The sequence below is a fragment of the Salmo salar genome, chromosome 26 (genome assembly GCF_965601325.2).
Source record: "Salmo salar chromosome 26, fSalSal1, whole genome shotgun sequence".
NCBI classification, from domain to species: Eukaryota; Metazoa; Chordata; class Actinopteri; order Salmoniformes; family Salmonidae; genus Salmo; species Salmo salar.
Window position 1 is genome coordinate 20,817,955 of NC_138316.1, and position 20,155 is coordinate 20,838,109.

Here is a 20,155-nt window from a genome sequence, read left to right on the forward strand (position 1 = left end):
AAATCTGCCATTTCCAGCTACAATAGTCATTTACAACATTATCAATGTCTACACTGTATTTTTGATCAATTTTATGTTATTTTAATGGGCAGCAAATGTGCTTTTCTTTCAAAAACAAGGACATTTCTAAGTTACCCCAAACTTTTGAACGGTAGTGTATATATATATTTTCTTTACAAATATTTGATAAAATATTGAATTTGGCTTTTACTACTATAGCCCAGAGAAACGCATTCAATAACACATTCATAAACACATATTTAACCCCTTTTGTGGGAATGCACAAAACTACCATTTCACACTTCCATTAATTTTGTTAAACGGGTACCAGTTACCGTCAGACAATGTGCCAACTTTGTGTTCGTGACAATCTCCCCTTTCCACAGTGGGGTCACGTTAGTTTGTAGCCCAAACAGTTTGGACTCTACAAACGGAAGTGGCACATCGATGGTACCGACTTCAGAAGAGTCCCCTGACACTTGAGTCTCCCCTTTCCATAGAGTGACCACTTTATGCTGATGTTTACTGTATTTTGGCAGTTACCTGTGTCCTGAGACCCCTGCAAGTAAACTGGATAGACACAGGCTGGAATTCAATCATCACCTGTATTTGTGATTTAAAGGGAGATGTATGGTAGGGACGGATGCTACCAGTTGAAACTGAATTTAACCTCTCTGGGACATGTGGGACGCTAGTGTCCCACCCGCGGTACACACTATCAACAGCCAGTGAAATAGCAGGGCGGCAAATTCAAAACAACAAAAATCTCATAATTCAAATTTCTCAAACACACAAGTATTATACACCATTTTAAAGATAAGATGCTCCTTAATCCAACCACAGTGTCTGATTTCAAAAAGGCTTTACGGCGAAAGCATAATATTAGATTATGTTAGGACAGCGCCTAAACATGAAAAACCACACAGCCATTTTCCAAGCAAGGAGAGGCGTCACAAAAACCACAAATACAGCTAAAATGAATCACTAACCTTTGATGATCTTCATCAGATGACACTCCCAGGACTCAATGTTACAAAATACATGTATGTTTTGTTCAATAAAGTTCATATTTATATCCATAAACCCCATTTTACATTGGCGCGTGATGTTCAGAAAATGTATTCCCACCAAAACTTTCGGTGAATGAGCACATCAATTTACAAAAATACTCATCACTCATCAGAATATTTTTTAATATTCAGAGTACAGAGCTCAGCCATCAAAGCAAGCTATACAGTTACCCGCCAAGTTCTGGAGTCAACTAAACCCAGAATTAGTATTATAAATCTTCCCTACCTTTGCTGATCTTTGTCGGAATGCACTCCCAGGACTCCCACTTCCACAAGAAATGTTTGTTTTGTTTGATAAACTCCCTATTTATGTCCAAATACCTCCGTTTTGTTCGCGCGTTCAGATCACTAATCCAAAGGCATTACGTGCGAGCGTAAAACCAGAGACAAAAAGTCAAATAGTTCCATTACCGTTCGTAGAAACATGTCAAACGATGTTTACAATCAATCCTTAGGGTCTTTTTAACATAAAACTTTGATAATATTCCAACCGGACAATAGCGTATTCATTACAGAGGAAAAAGAAGGAGCGCTGCGCCAAAGTGCCCGTGCAGTAAACAACTCACTGGTCCCAGGCAGTCCACTGATTGACTGAGCTCCTATTCTCTGCCCAGAAACAGTGGACGCATGAAACAAGTTTCTGAAGGCTGTTGACAGCCAATGGAAGCCTTAGGAAGTGCAAAATGACCCCACAGACACTGTAGTTTCGATAAGGATTAGATAGGAAAAACTACAAGTCACTTCCTGGTTGGATTTTTTCTCAGGTTTTTGCCTGCCATATGAGTTATGTTATACTCACAGACATCATTCAAACAGTTTTAGAAACTTCAGAGTGTTTTCTATCCAAATCTACTAATAATATGCATATCCTACCTTCTAGGCCCAAGAAGCAGGCAGTTCAATTTGGGCACGCCTTTCATCCGGACGTCAAAATACTGCACCCTATCCTAGAGAAGTTTTAAAGAGTTATTTTCTCTGTGAGTACAGTATGTGAGCTGGCATGAGCCACTGTGAGGGTCCTAGTGGTGTGTCTGTTATTCACACATACAGTGAGATGAACTCTGCAGAGGGGAGGCAACAAACCGGGCCTAAAGAGATAGATAGATAGATAGATAGATAGATAGATAGATAGATAGATAGATAGATAGATAGATAGATAGATAGATAGATAGATAGATAGATAGATAGATAGATAGATAGATAGATAGATAGATAGATAGATAGATAGATAGATAGATAGATAGATAGATAGATAGATAGATAGATAGATATAGAGAAAGAAATCATGCCTCATCTATTCTCCATGACATTACATAAGTATTTCCGATTGCTGCCTTTCTAAAATGTTTTATTCACTCCACAATGCGCTGGGTGACTAAGTGGTTGTACTTAGTGACCGTGACCGGTTTTCTGGCCTGTCATTTTTAGGATTGCATACGAGTAATATGGAATGGCTTCCAGTTACTACCAATGCACTTATTCCAGTGCTAGTGGAACACAGTGATTAGTGACAGTTTCTCATTGAATGTGTGTTACTTCCCTTAATCAGTAGACCATTAATAATGTGGATTGATTGATCAAGACAGACTATGAAAGAAATACACATCAAATATTTATTTTTGTAAAATCTACATTACAGTTGTATAAATTACATTATTACCTTCACAAAGAAGTAACTTTTATCAAATAGCATCTGTGAAAAATTGTGAGAGTAAAAGTGCCTTTTATCTTTTTTTAAGCCAAGTGAAGCAACAAAAAAACAACAGCCATAAAACATTGTACTCCTCCAAAGGTTGAATCTCAGGAGAATCAAGCTAACATCATGTAATCATCCAAAGTACATGTTGCAATTTTTTTAAACAAAAAACTAACTACAGTAAGAAACTACAGCAACTAAACCACTAAGTAACAAAGGTGTAAAATAATAGAGAAAATCATTTCTAAAGAGCTTTATTTTTCCCTACGAATTATATCTGGTTCAGTAGTAAGCCACATACAGGTTATAAAATGCTATGTGTTTCATTGGTGAGGGCTCTTCTGGGAATAGGGAACTAGTGTTCCTCTGCCCACCCATGTTCCTCTGCCCACCCATCACTAAATTACATCACTAGGATGGAAGGACTTGATTCATTTGAGTGTTTTTGTCTGAGTTGAAGGGCTCTATTCTTGAAAGTTGTACTGATGTTATTCTGTTATTGTCCAGTTCACTAATGGTCATAGTGTAGGAGTTCCTCAGTGGTTAAATCCTAGTCACATCATTGGAGGAATAACGTAATGATTACGATAAACAAACAATTTTTATACATTCCCATATGGCCATTGGCCAGTGGGGTAAACTATCTCTCATTGGACTCTTCATACAGTATATTGTTTATTAAAACATTTCAATGCTAGGTACTGTAGATACTAGGCTTCCCTACTAATGCTTCTATGAAAATGTTCACACATGACAGCAGGAACGTTATATAAGAGGAAATAAAAGTCAGATAAAAATAATTTAGTAGTGCCGTGTCACGATACACAGTTCTGTGCTCAACGAGAGAGAGAGAGAGAGTACAAACTGAACGGTGGGAGGCTCATTTCACACACATTAAGGCTGTTTTTTCTGCACTCTAAAAATAAAAGCTAGGAAAAAAGACTATGAGCATTTCAAAGCACAAATACATAGATGTGTGTTAGCTATAGCACACATGCAGTGATGTGTGCCGCAGCAGGCAGAGCGATTCACACAACTGTAACAAATAGATGGATGAAGTGAAGCAGAAGACGGAAGACACTCCAGTGAGGGTACCATTAAACTAGCTCAATGACAAAAACGTATACACACTACCTTCCATCACAGAAACTGTTACTGGCTATTTTCTATGTTGTTAATAACATTTGCCATCAATGTGGTTATTAATAACATTTACCATCACCTCTGCCTGAAAGATAGAAAATATTGAGACAGTTTCAAACTTGGCAAATTCCTCCTGCAATGAAAAATGGCCCTATACAAGAGATGCAATATAAATTATTAAAAATCACTGTAGTCAGGAACTATCCTCAGAGTAGAATGGATAGTCTGAACACCTGATGTTGATGATGTCATGGGCTAGTTAACATGCCTGAGATCTCAGCTTGTGGTTGTGAATTTAACATTAACATTGTTTGTGTTTTTTATGTTTTGGCTCAATTGGCATTCTTTCAGCGGACCTGTCCATGAGAGTGCAGAGACTGAGACCTGACCTCAGGTCCCTTAGACAGAGGAAATGACTCTTGTGCAAGCAGAGAAGGTTGTGTCAAGTGTGGCCTCATTGAGGTGAATGTTTAGCCTGTTGAGGGTTAAAGGGGTCGGAAGCTGCCAAGCCTCAGTACCATTGGGGCTCATGGCCTCTCTGTCTAATTCAGGGTGACCATCTCGTATTTGTCCTTGACGTTGTTCTCGCCCTGTTCCTCAGGCTCGGCATGGTGCAGCTCGATGAACAGGAAGTAAACGGCAGCCCCCACCACTCCTCCCACCATGGGCCCCGCTACTGGGATCCACCACCAGCAGCCTCCAGCACTGCACAGACAAGAGGAGATTTATATACAGGGATTCAGGAGTTTACATTTGACTTTATAGTGAGTAAGTTAAAATAAACATTTAATACCAAATACACTGGGTGTACAAAACATTATGAACACCTGCTCTTTCCATGACATAGACTGATCAGGTGAATCCAGGTGACAGCTATGATCCCTTATAATGTCACTTGTTAAATCCACTTCAATCAGTGTAGATGTAGGAGAAGAGACAGGTAAAATAATACTTTTTAAGCCTTGAAAAAACATGGTTTGTGTATGTGTGCTATTCAGAGGGTGAATGGGCAAGACAAAATATTTAAGTGTCTTTGAACGGGGTATGGTAGTAGGTGCCAGGTGCACCAGTTTGAGTGTGTCAAGAACTGCAACGCTGCTGGGTTTTCATGCTCAACAGTTTCCCGTGTGTATCAAGAATGGTCTACCACCCAAAGGACATCCAACCAAGTTAACACAACTGTGGGAAGCATTGTAGTCAACATGGGCCAGCATCCCTGTGGAACGCTTTCTACACCTTGTAGAGTCCATGCCCCGACGAGCGGGTGCAACTCAATAATGTTTTGTACACTATCTACAGTGTAAATAGTGGTCACCCGCGTTAAAGGGACAGTGCAGTCAAAAACATGATTTACCAGTTTTTTTAATGATATCTCCAAACTATGAGGTTGAAATAACACTCTAAAATTGTGAAAATTATTATAATGCCCTTTAAGAGTAAGAGATTATTGAAAACATGCTTGGAATTTCAGCCTGTTCAGGTGGGATGGAGTTTTTGGCCGACAGCATTAAATCATAATCTAATCTAATTATTCGGACCAATGAACAGTTGTCTTGTACCTGCATATGTATCCTCCTAATTTGAAGGGGTAAGCAGGGATCATCCTATCCGCCAATCAGGGATGTGTATGAAAATATATTTACATTTGTATCAACACGTCCACACAATCAGACAGCATAATCGATAGCAAAAGGGGCTCAGGGTAATAAATAATAAAAAATATATTTGCTGTTATTTTCATGAAATAAACACACACAGTGATTTATTAGACATACAGTGATGATTTAAAATAGATTGAAAAAGACTGCATGGGGCTTTAAAGCAACCCAGGAACGTAACATGGTCTGGGGTACGCGACTGTACATTACACAGGAGGTTGGTGGCACCTTAATTGGGGAGGATGGGCTTGTGGTAATGGCTGGAGCGGAATCAGTGGAATGGTATCAAATACATCAAACACATGGACCATTCCATTTTCTCTGTTCCAGCCATTATTATGAGCTGTCCTCCCCTCAGCAGCCTCCACTGGTACATTGGGAGCAGATTCCACTACTACCTTTTGTTTATTTATACAGTAAGACTCCCTGGATAGGCTCTCTCTAATCTCCACCTCTCACTACTCTACTCTCTTTCTTAATCTGCCTGCTAGTATATTGATTCGACTATACATAAAGTTGATCTGTTCCCACTCCCCACCAATCCATTTCTATAAATGCCTAATTCTAATTGTGCTTTACAAATTTGCTAGTAATCTTAATAGCGGGTAATAGTCAAACTCCAACCTAAACAGCTCTCTGCTACTGTAGCCTACGTAGTACATGTCCTGATTCTGTCCTGAACTGAGCGCTTGATCACCTCAGGGCAACTCCCTGATAGAGATTAGCCTCCCTCTGCTAGTACTGACTGGTTGGATCCTGTGGGCGAAAGGGACTGAATTACCAGCACTGACGTGACAAGGCCCAGGTTGGAAAATAGACAGTGTCTGAACAGGCTGTGTTTAGCTGCTAAACTACCAGGGGGTGGATGCAGACTACAGGACTGGTGGATTAGGGTGTGTAATCTATGGGCAGAGCCAGGTTGACTAACCATATCCCATAATCAGGCCTGAGGACGGACAGACACACTGGGTCACACGATGACGTCTCATGGACATGGCACCCTGCCAGCTCTTCCTACTGATGTCAAAGGAAGGTGCCACTGTACCTGGTCGTATTGCTTTCAGTTTCCTTACAGAGATTCAGTGGATGTGATGTATGGTGGATGGAATATACACTTTAAATCCTACTATCACCCTTAGACATCTCTATCTTAACATTGTGATTACAGCTGTGTGTGCTGCTAAAATGTCTGAGATTTAAGGGATGTATTTAAATTTATATTTTAAAAGGGCAGATTACGTCAAATTTGACAGTATGATGTAAATCTCAGGACCGCAGGTTTATGTGTGCATTAGAGAGAACTAATGTTAAATGTATACGTATACGGATAATCCCATATAGACATAGGATCTTAATTTGAGTCAGTTTGCTACAGAAGGAAAGGAATCCTGCAGCAACAGGAAATTATAATTCATGGACATTTTTGTAGGAGTTGATACATTTTTCGAAATATGGGCGTAATGCAGTCTTCAATCTCAAAGTGGAAATTACAAACTTTAGAAACCTTTTTAAACTTCAAATACACTACAAGTTTTAAATGTCCTGCATTGCAGGAGAGTTCTCCTACAACAGGGTGATCAAATTAAGATCCTACATCTGTATGCGAAACATCTTGTAAGATGTAGCGTGAACACGGTATAAAGTAGTGGGTCAAATACTGTATGTCAACGTTTCCCACCCCAGTAGGGGACCCCCAACCATTGCACACAATTGTTCTATTCCAGCTCCAGCACTCCTGATTCAGCTTGTGATTTAACCAACCAGCCCCTTGAATCAGGTGTACTGTGCTAGTGCTGGAATAGAACAAATATGTGCAAACATGGGCTCCCCAAAGTGCAGGTTGGGAAACTGTTGACTGTGGCCATTAGATCAGACAGCGCCATCTACTGAAGAGAAGTCTATAGTGCACTGGCAGAGAGGTCCCTCATTAAATTTTTTTTTTTTTTTTTCAATTGAACCTTTATTTAACCAGCTAGGCCAGTTGAGAACAAGTTCTCATTTACATCTGTGACCTGGCCAAGATAAAGCAAAGCAGTGTGACAAAAACAACAACACAGAGCTATACATAAAGAAACGTACAGTCAATAACACAATAGAAAAATCTATGTACAGTGTGTGCAAATGTAGAAGAGTAGGGAGGTAAGGCAATAAATAGGCCATAGTGGCGAAATAATTACAATTTAGCATTAACACTGGAGTGATAGATGTGCAGATGATGATGTGCAAGTAGAGATACTGGGGGGCAAAAGAGCAAGAGGATAAGTAACAATATGGGGATGAGGTAGTTGGGTGTGCTATTTACAGATTGGCTGTGTACAGGTACAGTGATCGGTAAGCTGCTCTGACAGCTGATGCTTAAAGTTAGAGAAGGAGATATAAGATTTTTACAATTCGTTCCAGTCATTGGCAGCAGAGAACTGGAAGGAAAGGCGGCCAAAGGAAGTGTTGGCTTTGGGGGTGACCAGTGAAATATACCTGCTGGAGCTCGTGCTAAGGGTGGGTGTTGCTATGGTGACCAGTGAGCTGAGATAAGGCGGGGCTTTACCTAGCATAGACTTATAGATGACCTGGAGCCAGTGGGTCTGGCGACGAATACGTAGTGAGGGCTAGCCAACGAGAGCATACAGGTCGCAGTGGTGGGTAGTATATGGGGCTTTGGTGACTGTGATAGACTGCATCCAGTTTGCTGAGTAAAGTGTTCGAGGCTATTTTGTAAATGACATCGCCGAAGTCAAGGATCGGTAGGATAGTCAGTTTTACGAGGGTATGTTTGGCAGCATGAGTGAAGGAGGCTTTGTTGCAAAATAGGAAGCCGATTCTAGATTTCATTTTGGATTGGAGATGCTTAATGTGAGTCTGGAAGGACTTACACTGCGTGCCTAACTCCCAGCCACTGCTGGAGAGGAGGACTGAAAAGCAGAATAATGTGCCTGCATCTCCGCTTGGCATGCCCAGATCAGAGAGGGGCTTTCCTTTCACACACACATACTCTGTTTCTGCATCTTTATAAATCTTTCAATGTTCTACTGTAAAGTGAGCATGCGCTGTTTGAATTTTTTGGAGAAAAAAGCACATTTTCAATTTCAAAGGGTTTCAGGGCAAAAGGCATCTAACAATGTTTGTGAAATTCTACTGTACTTATGGAGGCCATCCAGCTCTCATTTGTGGGACTTGTCTTTTCTCTAGTACAAGCATTGTTGGAAATTACCGGAACACCTCCATGCCCCATCCAGCCACAGCAGTGAAGAGCCTTGGGCCCAGATCTCTGGCAGGGTTGATGGGATAGCCACAGTTGAGTCCCATGGACACTCCGATGGCCATAATGATCAGGCCAATGCACAGTGGCTCCATCCCTTTAGGAGCTCCAATGTTCTTCCCATCAATAATGGCCAGAATGCACAGGATCAAGGCAGCTGTTCCTATCACCTGGAGACAAGGCATCAACCATGAGTTTGAGATAGCAATGATCAAAACAGATAATTGACAGACATACAGATGTAGGATCTTAATTTGAACCAGTTTGCTACAGCAGGAAAATAATCCTGCAGCATCAGGAAATGTGAATTATTATGTAGATTATAATTAAAGGGATAGTTTTCCCAAATTACAAAATTACATATTGGTTTACTCAACCTGTAAGCAGTCTATGGACAAGGTATGACAGCAGTCCATGCTTTGGTTTAGATTCCCTGGCAGTTGCTGGCATCGTTTCCAAATGCTAACAGCCTTTTTAAACAATGAATACACTGCAAATTTGCATTTCCTGCAGTGCAGAACAATTCTCAGCAACAAAAGAGTGATCCAATTAAGATCCTACATCTGTATTCAGTATATTCATCATCACTACAAAATGAACAATCTGTAGCTACTGCTCATGCTGTCACTGTGATGCTTCCACCAATATTGAAAAGACAGCCTCTCATAATAGCATAACAGTGGTATTCCTTGTAGCTTTTTATGTAATGGTAGATGATAATAGGAGTTGGATACCAGACAGTGACAGGGGGAGAATGGCTTGTTGTTATGGTCTGGGTTTTATAATGACTGTCTGTGGCCAGCAGGACTCATTTGCCTAAGCCTATAATGGGGCTATATATCTTGTTGCTTAGTCACTTTATTCCTAGCTATATGTACATATCTACCTCAATTACCCATCGACTCGGTACTGGTACCCCATGTATATAGCCAAGTTATCATTACTCATTGACTATTTATTATTACTTTTATTATGTGTTATTACTTTTCTATTATTTCTCTATTTTCTCTCTCTCTGCATTTTTTTTATTTTTTGGGGGAATGCTTAGTTACTTACATGCACATGACTGATCTAAAGGCATTTGGGGGACCGAGGGGCGGCCGTAATCGGCCGTGATCGGGAGTCCCATAGGGTGCTGCACAATTGACCCAGCGTTGTCCAGGTTAGGGTTAGTTTGGCCGGGGTAGGCCGTCATTGTAAATAAAAATGTGTTTTTAACTGACTTGCCTGGTTAAATAAAATAAGAAATGTGCACATTCACTTATATTCATACTATTACACATGTACTGGCATGTTCTAGCTCAGGGACTTCAAACCTAAATCAGGGTGTGTGCCTGTGCGGCTCATATCATTCAGTAACAAAGAGGATTAGGATATGGTTAGATAACCATTGATGGTGCATCTCTCACCTGGTCTACGAATCCTCCAAGGACTGAGATGTGCTTGGCAGGGTAGGATGCCCATATATTAGCTGTGGCATTGACGCCAGTAACTTGCATAACTCCTCCTGTGTGTTCCATTAAGGCATCTATGGAAAAGAGAATAATAGAATTAGGCATTGAGTTTTCCCAATAATGTTAGTGTTAGTAATAACCTATAATGTTCCCACTCCAATAACGATCAATACCTTTCCATTCAAATATCACACTGGTTAATGCTATGAATATGGGTTCCATTTAGAATCTCTGCATTAATGTGTATGATCATAATGAGGATGATGATGATTATGATGATGGACATGTTGACAGTAACACCTACCATAATACAACCCATAGACAGCACAAGATCCAGCGAAGGCACCCAGGAACTGTGCTGCCACGTAGACAGGGAACTTCTTTATAGGCAGCTTGCCCAGGACCACCATGGCCAGAGAGACTGCTGGGTTCACATGGACCCCTAGAACAAAGGTTAAAACTGGAATTGAAAACAAGGTTCAAGCTTATGTAGAAAGCCCGAGGCCACATTCATTTGTAACCACTATCCTTATCTAGTGGATTCAATCATAGACACAATTATGGCACAACACTAGGCGGGGCCCGAAGTGGGGACTGAGGCTCTGGGTGACCTCAGCGGGGCAACACTGCTGGGGGTTTCAGAGTGCCCCAAACACTAATCCCCAGCCTTGTTCACTAACTGTGGCCACAACAGCCGGCTGAAACATCCGATCGGAATTGGGTCTGACATAATCTGCCTGAATCTGCTTAAGACTCGCGCAAACCGCATGTTGTTGGAACACACCTCCGCTAACAAGGGTGCTGGTTTACTCTGCCTGTAAATTAGCACCGCCGACATAGGAGTGAAAAGGAGTGGGGGGAAACAGAAGTGTGTTGTGTTCCACTTGGAGAGACTAGGCTGGCTGGAAAGCAGAGCGCCCCACCCCCCTCCACCACACTAGAGACCCATGCCCCAGTAAAGCTCATTAGTCCAATACCTTTGATCATCATCAGAGATGTCACCTAACAGTGTGAAGGCTTCTCATCCACACATGGGCCCCAGGGTTGAATGGCCCAATCATGCAGTAAAGGTTCATATACTGTAGCCTACTACACACTCCAACAAGAATAGCACACATACTGTAGTACTGCTCTACTGCAGCTATATACCGTCTCCATCATTACCCACTGAACCAGGATCTAGATCCTCTGTGTCAGAGTGATCAGCTAGTCTGTAATGAAGCAAAGAGGGTTGGAGACGAGAGACTTGTTCTACAGTTCCATTCTTCCTCAGTTCCATTATTCCTCCATATACTACCCACCACTGCGACCTGTATGCTCTCGTTGGCTGGCCCTCGCTTCATATTCGTCGCCAAACCCACTGGCTTCAGGTAATCTAGAAGTCTTTGCTAGGTAAAGCCCCGCCTTATCTCAGCTCACTGGTCACCATAGCTGCACCCACCCGTAGCACGCGCTCCAGCAGGTATATCTCACTGGTCACCCCCAAAGCCAATTCCTCCTTTGGCTGCCTTTCCTTCCAGTTCTCTGCTGCCAATGACTGGAACGAACTGCAAAAATCATTGAAGCTGGAGACTCATATCTCCCTCACTAACTTTAAGCATCAGCTGTCAGAGCAGCTTACAGATCATTGCACCTGTACACAGCCCCTCTTTAAATAACCCACCCAACTACCTCATCCCCATATTTTTTTTCTTTTTTTTTTCTCCTTTGCACGCCCGTATCTCTACTTGCACATTCATCTTCTGTATATCTATCACTCCAGTGCTTAATTGCTAAATTGTAATTATTTTGGCACTATGGCCTATTTACTGCCTTACCTCCCTAATCTTACTTCATTTGCACATACTGTATATAGACTTTTGTATTGTGTTATTGACTGTACTTTTGTTTATTCCATGTGTAACTCTGTGTTGTTGTTTGTGTCGCACTGCTTTGCTTTGTCTTGGCCAGGTCGCAGTTGTAAATGAGAACTTGTTCTAAACTGGCCTACCTGGTTAAATAAAGGTGAAATAAATAAAAACTAAAAAATCATTTTTGCTCAAGGAAGCTCCTCCAAACATGGCATAAATGTTGGCTCCCCAACATCTGCTGTAGCTGTAAATCAGGCCCTGAGGATGAGGGGTGGTCCTGGGTTGAGTTTTAGAGACACAGCACAAAGGCTAAGCTCACACTCTGCCAACACTGGATTTTGTAAGATGAAAGCACATTGAGTATGGCTCATATAACACTCATATTAGCTCATATGCTACAGTGTTCATATTATCCCGGGGGTGGGCATTAAAAGCTCTAATCACATCGTTGCTCTTTTATGTCCCAATTGTGATGGAAATTACCACGGAAATTTCAAATTACAACTCATCATCCCCCATTACGTAAAGCCTCGCTGAGACATAATGAAACCCTTGATTGATGATTAAAAACCGCTCTCCACCTTGCTCAGCAAGCTCACCTAAGACAGCGTGACATTTAAAAAGTGATTCCTCCTAATGTTATCCCTCTGTGTCATTGCTGCCGAAGCGAGAGGGAGAGGGCTCTCCTTGCTTTAATCTCTATGGAATGTACCCAATAAAGTTCCCCTGGACATGAGGACACACAACTTCAGCCTTGTAAATCTAGTCGGCACACTTCATCCTCTGACATCAAGAAGCAGCCAGGCATTAGGAATGGGTAATCGAGCTATTACATATTTCTTCCATTTCCTCTGTGCCTCTCCCCAAGTTAGGGTAATACTAAATGGTGCCCACGTTGAGTCCAGACTGCTATGGAATACTAACATGATGTTCTCTGTATCATTTTGCCATGTTGCTGAGTCTCTAGTGATGACCTAGGTCTCCACAGTCCATTTATGTTACTGTATGTGGACTTTTCCCCAGGACACAAGTTAGGGTGAAGCACACAGGATAGTGTTAGTGATCCATGAATGTACTCTTTACTTTCTCTCCTGTGATCTACAGTTGAAGTCGGAAGTTTACATACACTTAGGCTGGAGTCATTAAAACTCGTTTTTCAACCACTCCACACATTTCTTGTTAACAAACTATAGTTTTGGCAAGTCGGTTAGGACATCTACTTTTTCATGACACAAGTAATTCTTCCAACAATTGTTTGCAGACAGATTATTTCACTTATAATTCACTGTATCACAATTCCAGTGGGTCAGAAGTTTACACATCCTGTGGCGTTCTGCATTAGCATCGAACAGCTCCGGTGATATGCAACTTTTCAGGGAAGTTAGGAACAAATATACACAGGCAGTTAGGAAAGCTAAGGCTAGCTTTTTCAAGCAGAAATGTGCATCCTGTAGCACAAACTCAAAAAAGTTCTGGGACACTGTAAAGTCCATGGAGAATAAAAGCACCTCCTCCCAGCTGCCCACTGCACTGAGGCTAGGAAACACTGTTACCACTGATAAATCCACAATAATTGATAATTTCAATAAGCATTTTTCTACGGCTGGCCATGCTTTCCACCTGGCTACCCCTACCCTGGTCAACAGCCCTGCGCTCCCCACAACAACTCGCCCAAACCTCCCCCACTTCTCCTTCACCCAAATCCAGATAGCTGATGTTCTGAAAGAGCTGCAAAATCTGGACCCCTACAAATCAGCTGGGCTTGACAATCTGGACCCTCTCTTTCTAAAAATGATCTGCCGAAATTGTTGCAACCCCTATTACTAGCCTGTTCAACCTCTCTTTCGTATCGTCTGAGATTCCCATAGATTGGAAAGCTGCCGCAGTCATCCCCCTCTTCAAAGGGGGAGACACTCTAGACCCAAACTGCTACAGACCTATATCTATTCTACCCTGCCTTTCTAAGGTCTTTGAAAGCCAAGTTAACAAACAGATTACTGACCATTTTGAATCCCACCGTACCTTCTCCGCTATGAAATCTGGTTTCAGAGCTGGTCATGGGTGCACCTCAGCCACGCTCAAGGTCCTAAATGATATCATAACCGCCATCGATAAGAGACATTACTGTGCAGCCATATTCATCGACCTGGCTAAGGCTTTCGACTCTGTCAATCACAACATTCTTATTGGCAGACTCAACAGCCTTGGTTTCTCAAATGATTGCCTCTTTTGGTTCACCAACTACTTCTCCGATAGAGTTCAGTATGTCAAATCGGAGGGCCTGTTGTCCGGACCTCTGGCAGTCTCTATCGGGGTGCCACAGGGTTCAATTCTCGGGCCGACTCTCTTCTCTGTATACATCAATGATGTCGCTCTCGCTGCTGGTGATTCTTTGATCCACCTCTACGCAGACGACACCATTCTGTATACCTCTGGCCCTTCTTTGGACTCTGTGTTAACTAACCTCCAGATGAGCTTCAATGCCATACAACACTCCTTCCGCAGCCTCCAACTGCTCTTAAATGCAAGTAAAACTAAATGCATGCTCTTCAAACGATCGCTGCCCGCACCTGCCCGCCTGTCCAGCATCACTACTCTGGATGGTTCTGACTTAGAATATGTGGACAAATACAAATACCTAGGTGTCTGGTTAGACTGTAAACTCTCCTTCCAGACTCACATTAAACTTCTCCAATCCAAAATTAAATCTAGAATCGGCTTCCTATTTCGCAATAAAGCATCCTTCACTCATGCTGCCAGACATACCCTCGTAAAACTGACCATCTTACCAATCCTCGACCTCGGCGATGTAATTTACAAAATAGCCTCCAACACTCTACTCAACAAATTGGATGCAGTCTATCACAGTGCCATCCGTTTTGTCACCAAAACCCCATATACTACCCACCACTGCGACCTGTATGCTCTCGTTGGCTGAACCTCGCTTCATACTCGTCGCCAAACCCACTGGCTCCAGGTCATCTACAAGTCTCTGCTAGGTAAAGCCCCGCCTTATCTCAGCTCACTGGTCACCATAGCAGCACCCACCCGTAGTACACGCTCCAGTAGGTATATCTCACTGGTACCCCCAAAGCCAATTCTTCCTTTGGCCTTCCAGTTCTCTGCTGCCCATGACTGGAACGAACTGCAAAAATCTCCGAAGCTAGAGACTCTTACCTCCCTCACTAGCTTTAAGCACCAGCTGTCAGAGCAGCTCACAGATCACTGCACCTGTACATAGCTCATCTGTAAATAGCCCATCTGTCACGCCCTGACCATAGAGAGCCTGTTTTATTCTCTATTTTGTTAGGTCAGGGTGTGACTTGGGTGGGCATATCTATGTGTCTATTTCTTTGTTGGCCTAGTATGGTTCCCAATCAGAGGCAGCTGTTTATCGTTGTCTCTGATTGGGGATCATAGTTAGGCAGCTCTTTTTCCCACCTGTGATTGTGGGATCTTGTTTTTGTGTAGCTGCCTGTAAGCAGCCCAGAATGTCACGTTTCGTTTTCTTCTGTATTGTTTTTGGTGAGTTTCATATTTATTGAACATGTGGAACTCTAAGTACGCAGCGCTTTGGTCTCATTTCAACAACGGGCCTGACACCATCCAATCTACCTCATCCCCATACCGTATTTATTTATTTATCTTGCTCCTTTGCACCCCAGTATCTCTGCTTGCACATTCATCTTCTGCACATCCTACCATTCCAGTATTTAATTGCTTTACTGTAATTACTTCGCCCCCATGGCCTATTTATTGCCTTACCTCTCTTAACCTACCTCATTTGCACATGCTGTATATAGATTTTTCTACTGTATTATTGATTGTATGTTTGTTTATTCCATGTGTAACTCTGTGTTGTTGTATGTGTCGAACTGCTTTGCTTTATCTTGGTCAGGTCGCAGTTGCAAATGAGAACTTGTTCTCAACTAGCCTACCTGGTTAAATAAAGGTGAAATAAAAAAAATTAAAATAAACATACACTAAGTTGACTGTGCCTTTAAACAGCTTGGAAAATTCCAGAAAATGATGTCATGCCTTTAGAAGCTTCTGATAGGCTAATTGACATCCTTTGAGTCAATAGGAGGTGTACCTGTGGATGTATTTCAAGGGCTACCTTCAAACGCACTGGCTCTTTGCTTGACATCATGGGAAAATCAAAAGAAATCAGTCAAGACCTCAGAAAGAAATTGTAGACCTCCACAAGTCTGGTTCATCCTTGGGAGCAATTTCCAAATACCTGAATGTACCACGTTCATCTGTACAAACAATAGTACACAAGTATAAACACCATGGGACCACGCAGCTGTCATACCGCTCAGGAAGGAGACGCATTCTGTCTCCTAGAGATGAACGTACTTTGGTGCGAAAGGTGCAAATCAATCCCAGAACAACAACAAAGGACCTTGTGAATATGCTGGAGGAAACAGGTACAAAAGTATCTATATCCACAGTAAAACGAGTCCTATATCGACATAACCTGAAAGGCCACTCAGCAAGGAACAAGCAATTGCTCCAAAACTGCCATAAAAAAGCCAGACTACGGTTTGCAATTGCACATGGGGACAAAGATCGTACTTTTTGGAGAAATATCCTCTGGTCTGATTAAACAAAAATAGAACTGTTTGGCCATAATGACCATTGTTATGTTTGGAGGAAAAAGGGGGAGGCTTGCAAGCCGAAGAACACCATCACAACCGTGAAGCACGGGGGTGGCAGCATCATGTTGTGGGGGTGCTTTGCTGCAGGAGGGACTGATGCACTTCACAAATTAGATGGCATCATGAGGCAGGAAAATTATGTGGATATATTGAAGCAACATCTCAAGACATCAGTCAGGAAGTTGAAGCTTGGTCGCAAATGGGTCTTCCAAATGGACAATGACCCCTAGCATACTTCCAAAATGGCTTATTAAGAACAACAACGTCATGGTATTGGAGTAGCCATCAAAAAGCCCTGACCTCAATCCTATAGAAAATTTGTGGGCAGAACTGAAAAAGCTTGTGCGAGCAAGGAGACCTACAAACCTGTCTCAGTTACACCAGTTCTGTCAGGAGGAATGGGCCAAAATTCACCCAACTTATTGTGGGAAGCTTGTGGAAGGCTACCCGAAACATTTGACCCAAGTTAAACAATGTAAAGGCAATGCTACCAAATACTAATTGAGTGTTTGTAAACTTCTGACCCACTGGGAATGCGATGAAAGAAATAAAAGCTGAAATAAATCATTCTCTCTACTATTATTCTGACATTTCACATTCTTAAAATAAAATGGTGATCCTAACTGACCTAAGACAGGGAATTTTTACTAGGATTAAATGTCAGGAATTGTGAAAACTGAGTTTAAATGTATTTGGCTAAGGTGTATGTAAACTTCCGACTTCAACTGTACCTGACAACAGGGATGGACATCATCTCCCCCATTTTTCAAACAATGAACAGGTGAACATGTGGATGTGAGGACATCCATGGAGCCATGACACACAGTTACCCAGACATGTGGGAAGTACATGTTGTCCTTTAAGAGTTTAGTACCTGAGAACAAAGAGAGCCAGACATCCATGGTCAAAGTTCATGGCAAAGTAAAGCCGTTTCATCAAAGACAAACAACCATTGGTGACCTTTGAGTCCTGCACACATATTTAACCCAAAACCCTCTTTAATATTAAGATCCTTTAATTGGTCAATTGCACAAAATTTGACTTCTGCTTTTAACCCCTCTGAGACACACACGAGCAGGTTTTTGGAGAGGTGCAGGGGGCTGCCACACTGGGCACCCGGGGAGCTGTTGTTGTGGGGGGTTAAGTGACTTGCTCAAGGACAACGGTACACTCTTAAAATAAAAGGTGCTATCTAGGACCTTAAAGGTTTCTTCGGCTGTCCCCATAGGAGAACCCTTTGAATAACTAGTTTTGGCCTTTGTACAAAGGGTATATTGACATAAAAGGACATATACAAAAGAGGATATAATGACATATAAAGGCCTGACCTATAAAGTGAGGTGCTGACCAACTGAAAAGTCTCAACACTAAACACACATGTTGGGTTGCAACTTCAATCATACTGCAAAATCAACTTTTTGGGATGTTAGAATACTGTATGCTGGCTATGTGCAGAGTGGACTGTAGAAATGGATGTTGTGAATCCAAAGTTATGTAAAGGAGGCATGGTATTCACCTGACACTCCCCCAGCCACGTAGACGGCCATCATCACCCCCAGAGTGAAGCCGATGTGGATGGTCAGGGGTTCTCCCAGAGCTCCCTTACTCAGCACTGTCTGGGCCACCGAGCCACATCCAAAGAGCTGGGACGGAGACAGAGACAAAAAACAAATGCAAAAACATGTTGGCAGGAGGAAGAAAGAGTCATTGTTTTTTCATTTCTAATTATGCACTAAAGACTAGTCCTCTTGTTCTACAGCCTTCATTTCTAATTAGATGGCCTTTTAGATCAGTGCGTTCCCCCTGAACCCTGTAAGAATGCCATAGAAGATGTCCCATTTGAAGCATGGGAAATGATCATTAATCCTTTCATTTTTTTATTAGAAGGACAAGTAAATCAAAACAAAAGTGTTGAAAGAAGGATTTTGTCCAAAAATAGCTGTTTCTGTTGTGAGAAGTGGATTAGTCTGTTTATGTTGTGCCGCTGATCAGGATGACCACTGACTCACTGAGCCCACTGAGACTGAGCCTCAGTAAGCCCAGCCACTGAGCTGTGCCACTCAGACAGACAGGACAGGACAAGGAGGTGAACCTAGAGGGGACAGGTGGAAGGCAAAAGACAGGTCAGCTTATTAAGGATCCCTGTAGATGTCACCTCAGTAAACAGTGTTTCCCTCCAAGCTTGGTGATGATGGGGAAATATGTGTGTTTTTACATCAGTAATAATGCAGAGAGAAAGAGTGTGTATGTCTGTTTTAAGGGGAAAAATGAACTGTGAATTGGACCAGGTGGTCTACCTTATGCTAATGACTACTCTGTATTCAGTGTAATATAAATCTGTTCTCATTCTATATCAAATCACTGTATTCATTGGCAAGAAGATTGCAATTGATAGGGGGGGTATGCTTTAAAAATGTATTAAATATTGATGCTATCATATGATGATTTTCAGCCTACAAGCAACATATAGGGTAGCCTTCTTCATCAAATAATGAAGCTTTGCGGAAATATAAAGGTGTGCAGTATGCTACATAATTTGGGTCTATTTATTCACAGATTAGATACATTCAAAAGAAATATGAATGTCAAATCACTGTGATGATCATACATCATAGTGCATGGTGCATGGTGAATGGTGCATAGTGCATGGTGCATGGTGAATGGTGCATGTCAGTAAAGGTTTATTGTATTTGATCATGCTTTTCTTTATGTCTGAAAACACCAAGCATCCCATTAATTCTCCCCCTCCTATCCTCCACCTGTCAAACTTGCCATTACAACATTCTCTAGATGTCTTAATTATCTCCCAAGGAGTTTCTCAGACCAGAATTATGGATACATCAAAGAGAAGCCACATTATCAGGATATATTAGTCAGCACCTAAACATGTCAAAACATGATATCCCTGTTGACAGATCAAGTCCCCTGAGAACAATTCTGACACCTTATTACCATATTGTTGCAGCTTTAAAGCAGGCTATTAAATGACAGTCAGGTGATGAGGGATAGTGTCCATGTACTTACTATTAATACGAATATCCCCAGAAATTCTGCCAGGAACTCTTTGATGATGTCCTTCCTCAGGGCACATTGCTACTTCATTTTTCTTTTGCCCTCAAGTTCCATATTTCCCGCAGACATTTGATGTCTCACTCTTGTCAGGACAGACAGTTGATAAGTAGTGTGAGTGTGAGCGTGAGCATGGGCATCTCTCCGGTAGTTTAGGATATAACCCCTCCTCCCCTTAGTAGCCTACTACACTTGTATTATGTACACTCGACTGACATGACCTGTTAATCTTTTTTCTTCCTTGAAACTGTCCCCCATCACCACCGCTACCGCCAGGGGTGCACTTGTTGGATCTAAG

At 42.0% G+C, this 20,155-nt stretch overlaps 1 pseudogene across 1 annotated transcript; it reads right to left on the reverse strand.

The window, feature by feature from the left end:
- Positions 1–2,669: 2,669 nt before the first annotated feature.
- Positions 2,670–20,015, reverse strand: LOC106587344 (aquaporin-9-like; annotated as a pseudogene). Its single transcript, XR_014382825.1, has 6 exons — positions 19,813–20,015; positions 18,305–18,431; positions 10,582–10,719; positions 10,233–10,351; positions 8,776–8,993; positions 2,670–4,614 (listed from the first exon to the last, which is right to left on the reverse strand). The product of XR_014382825.1 is annotated as an aquaporin-9-like (transcript).
- Between the last annotated feature and the right edge of the window lie 140 nt (positions 20,016–20,155).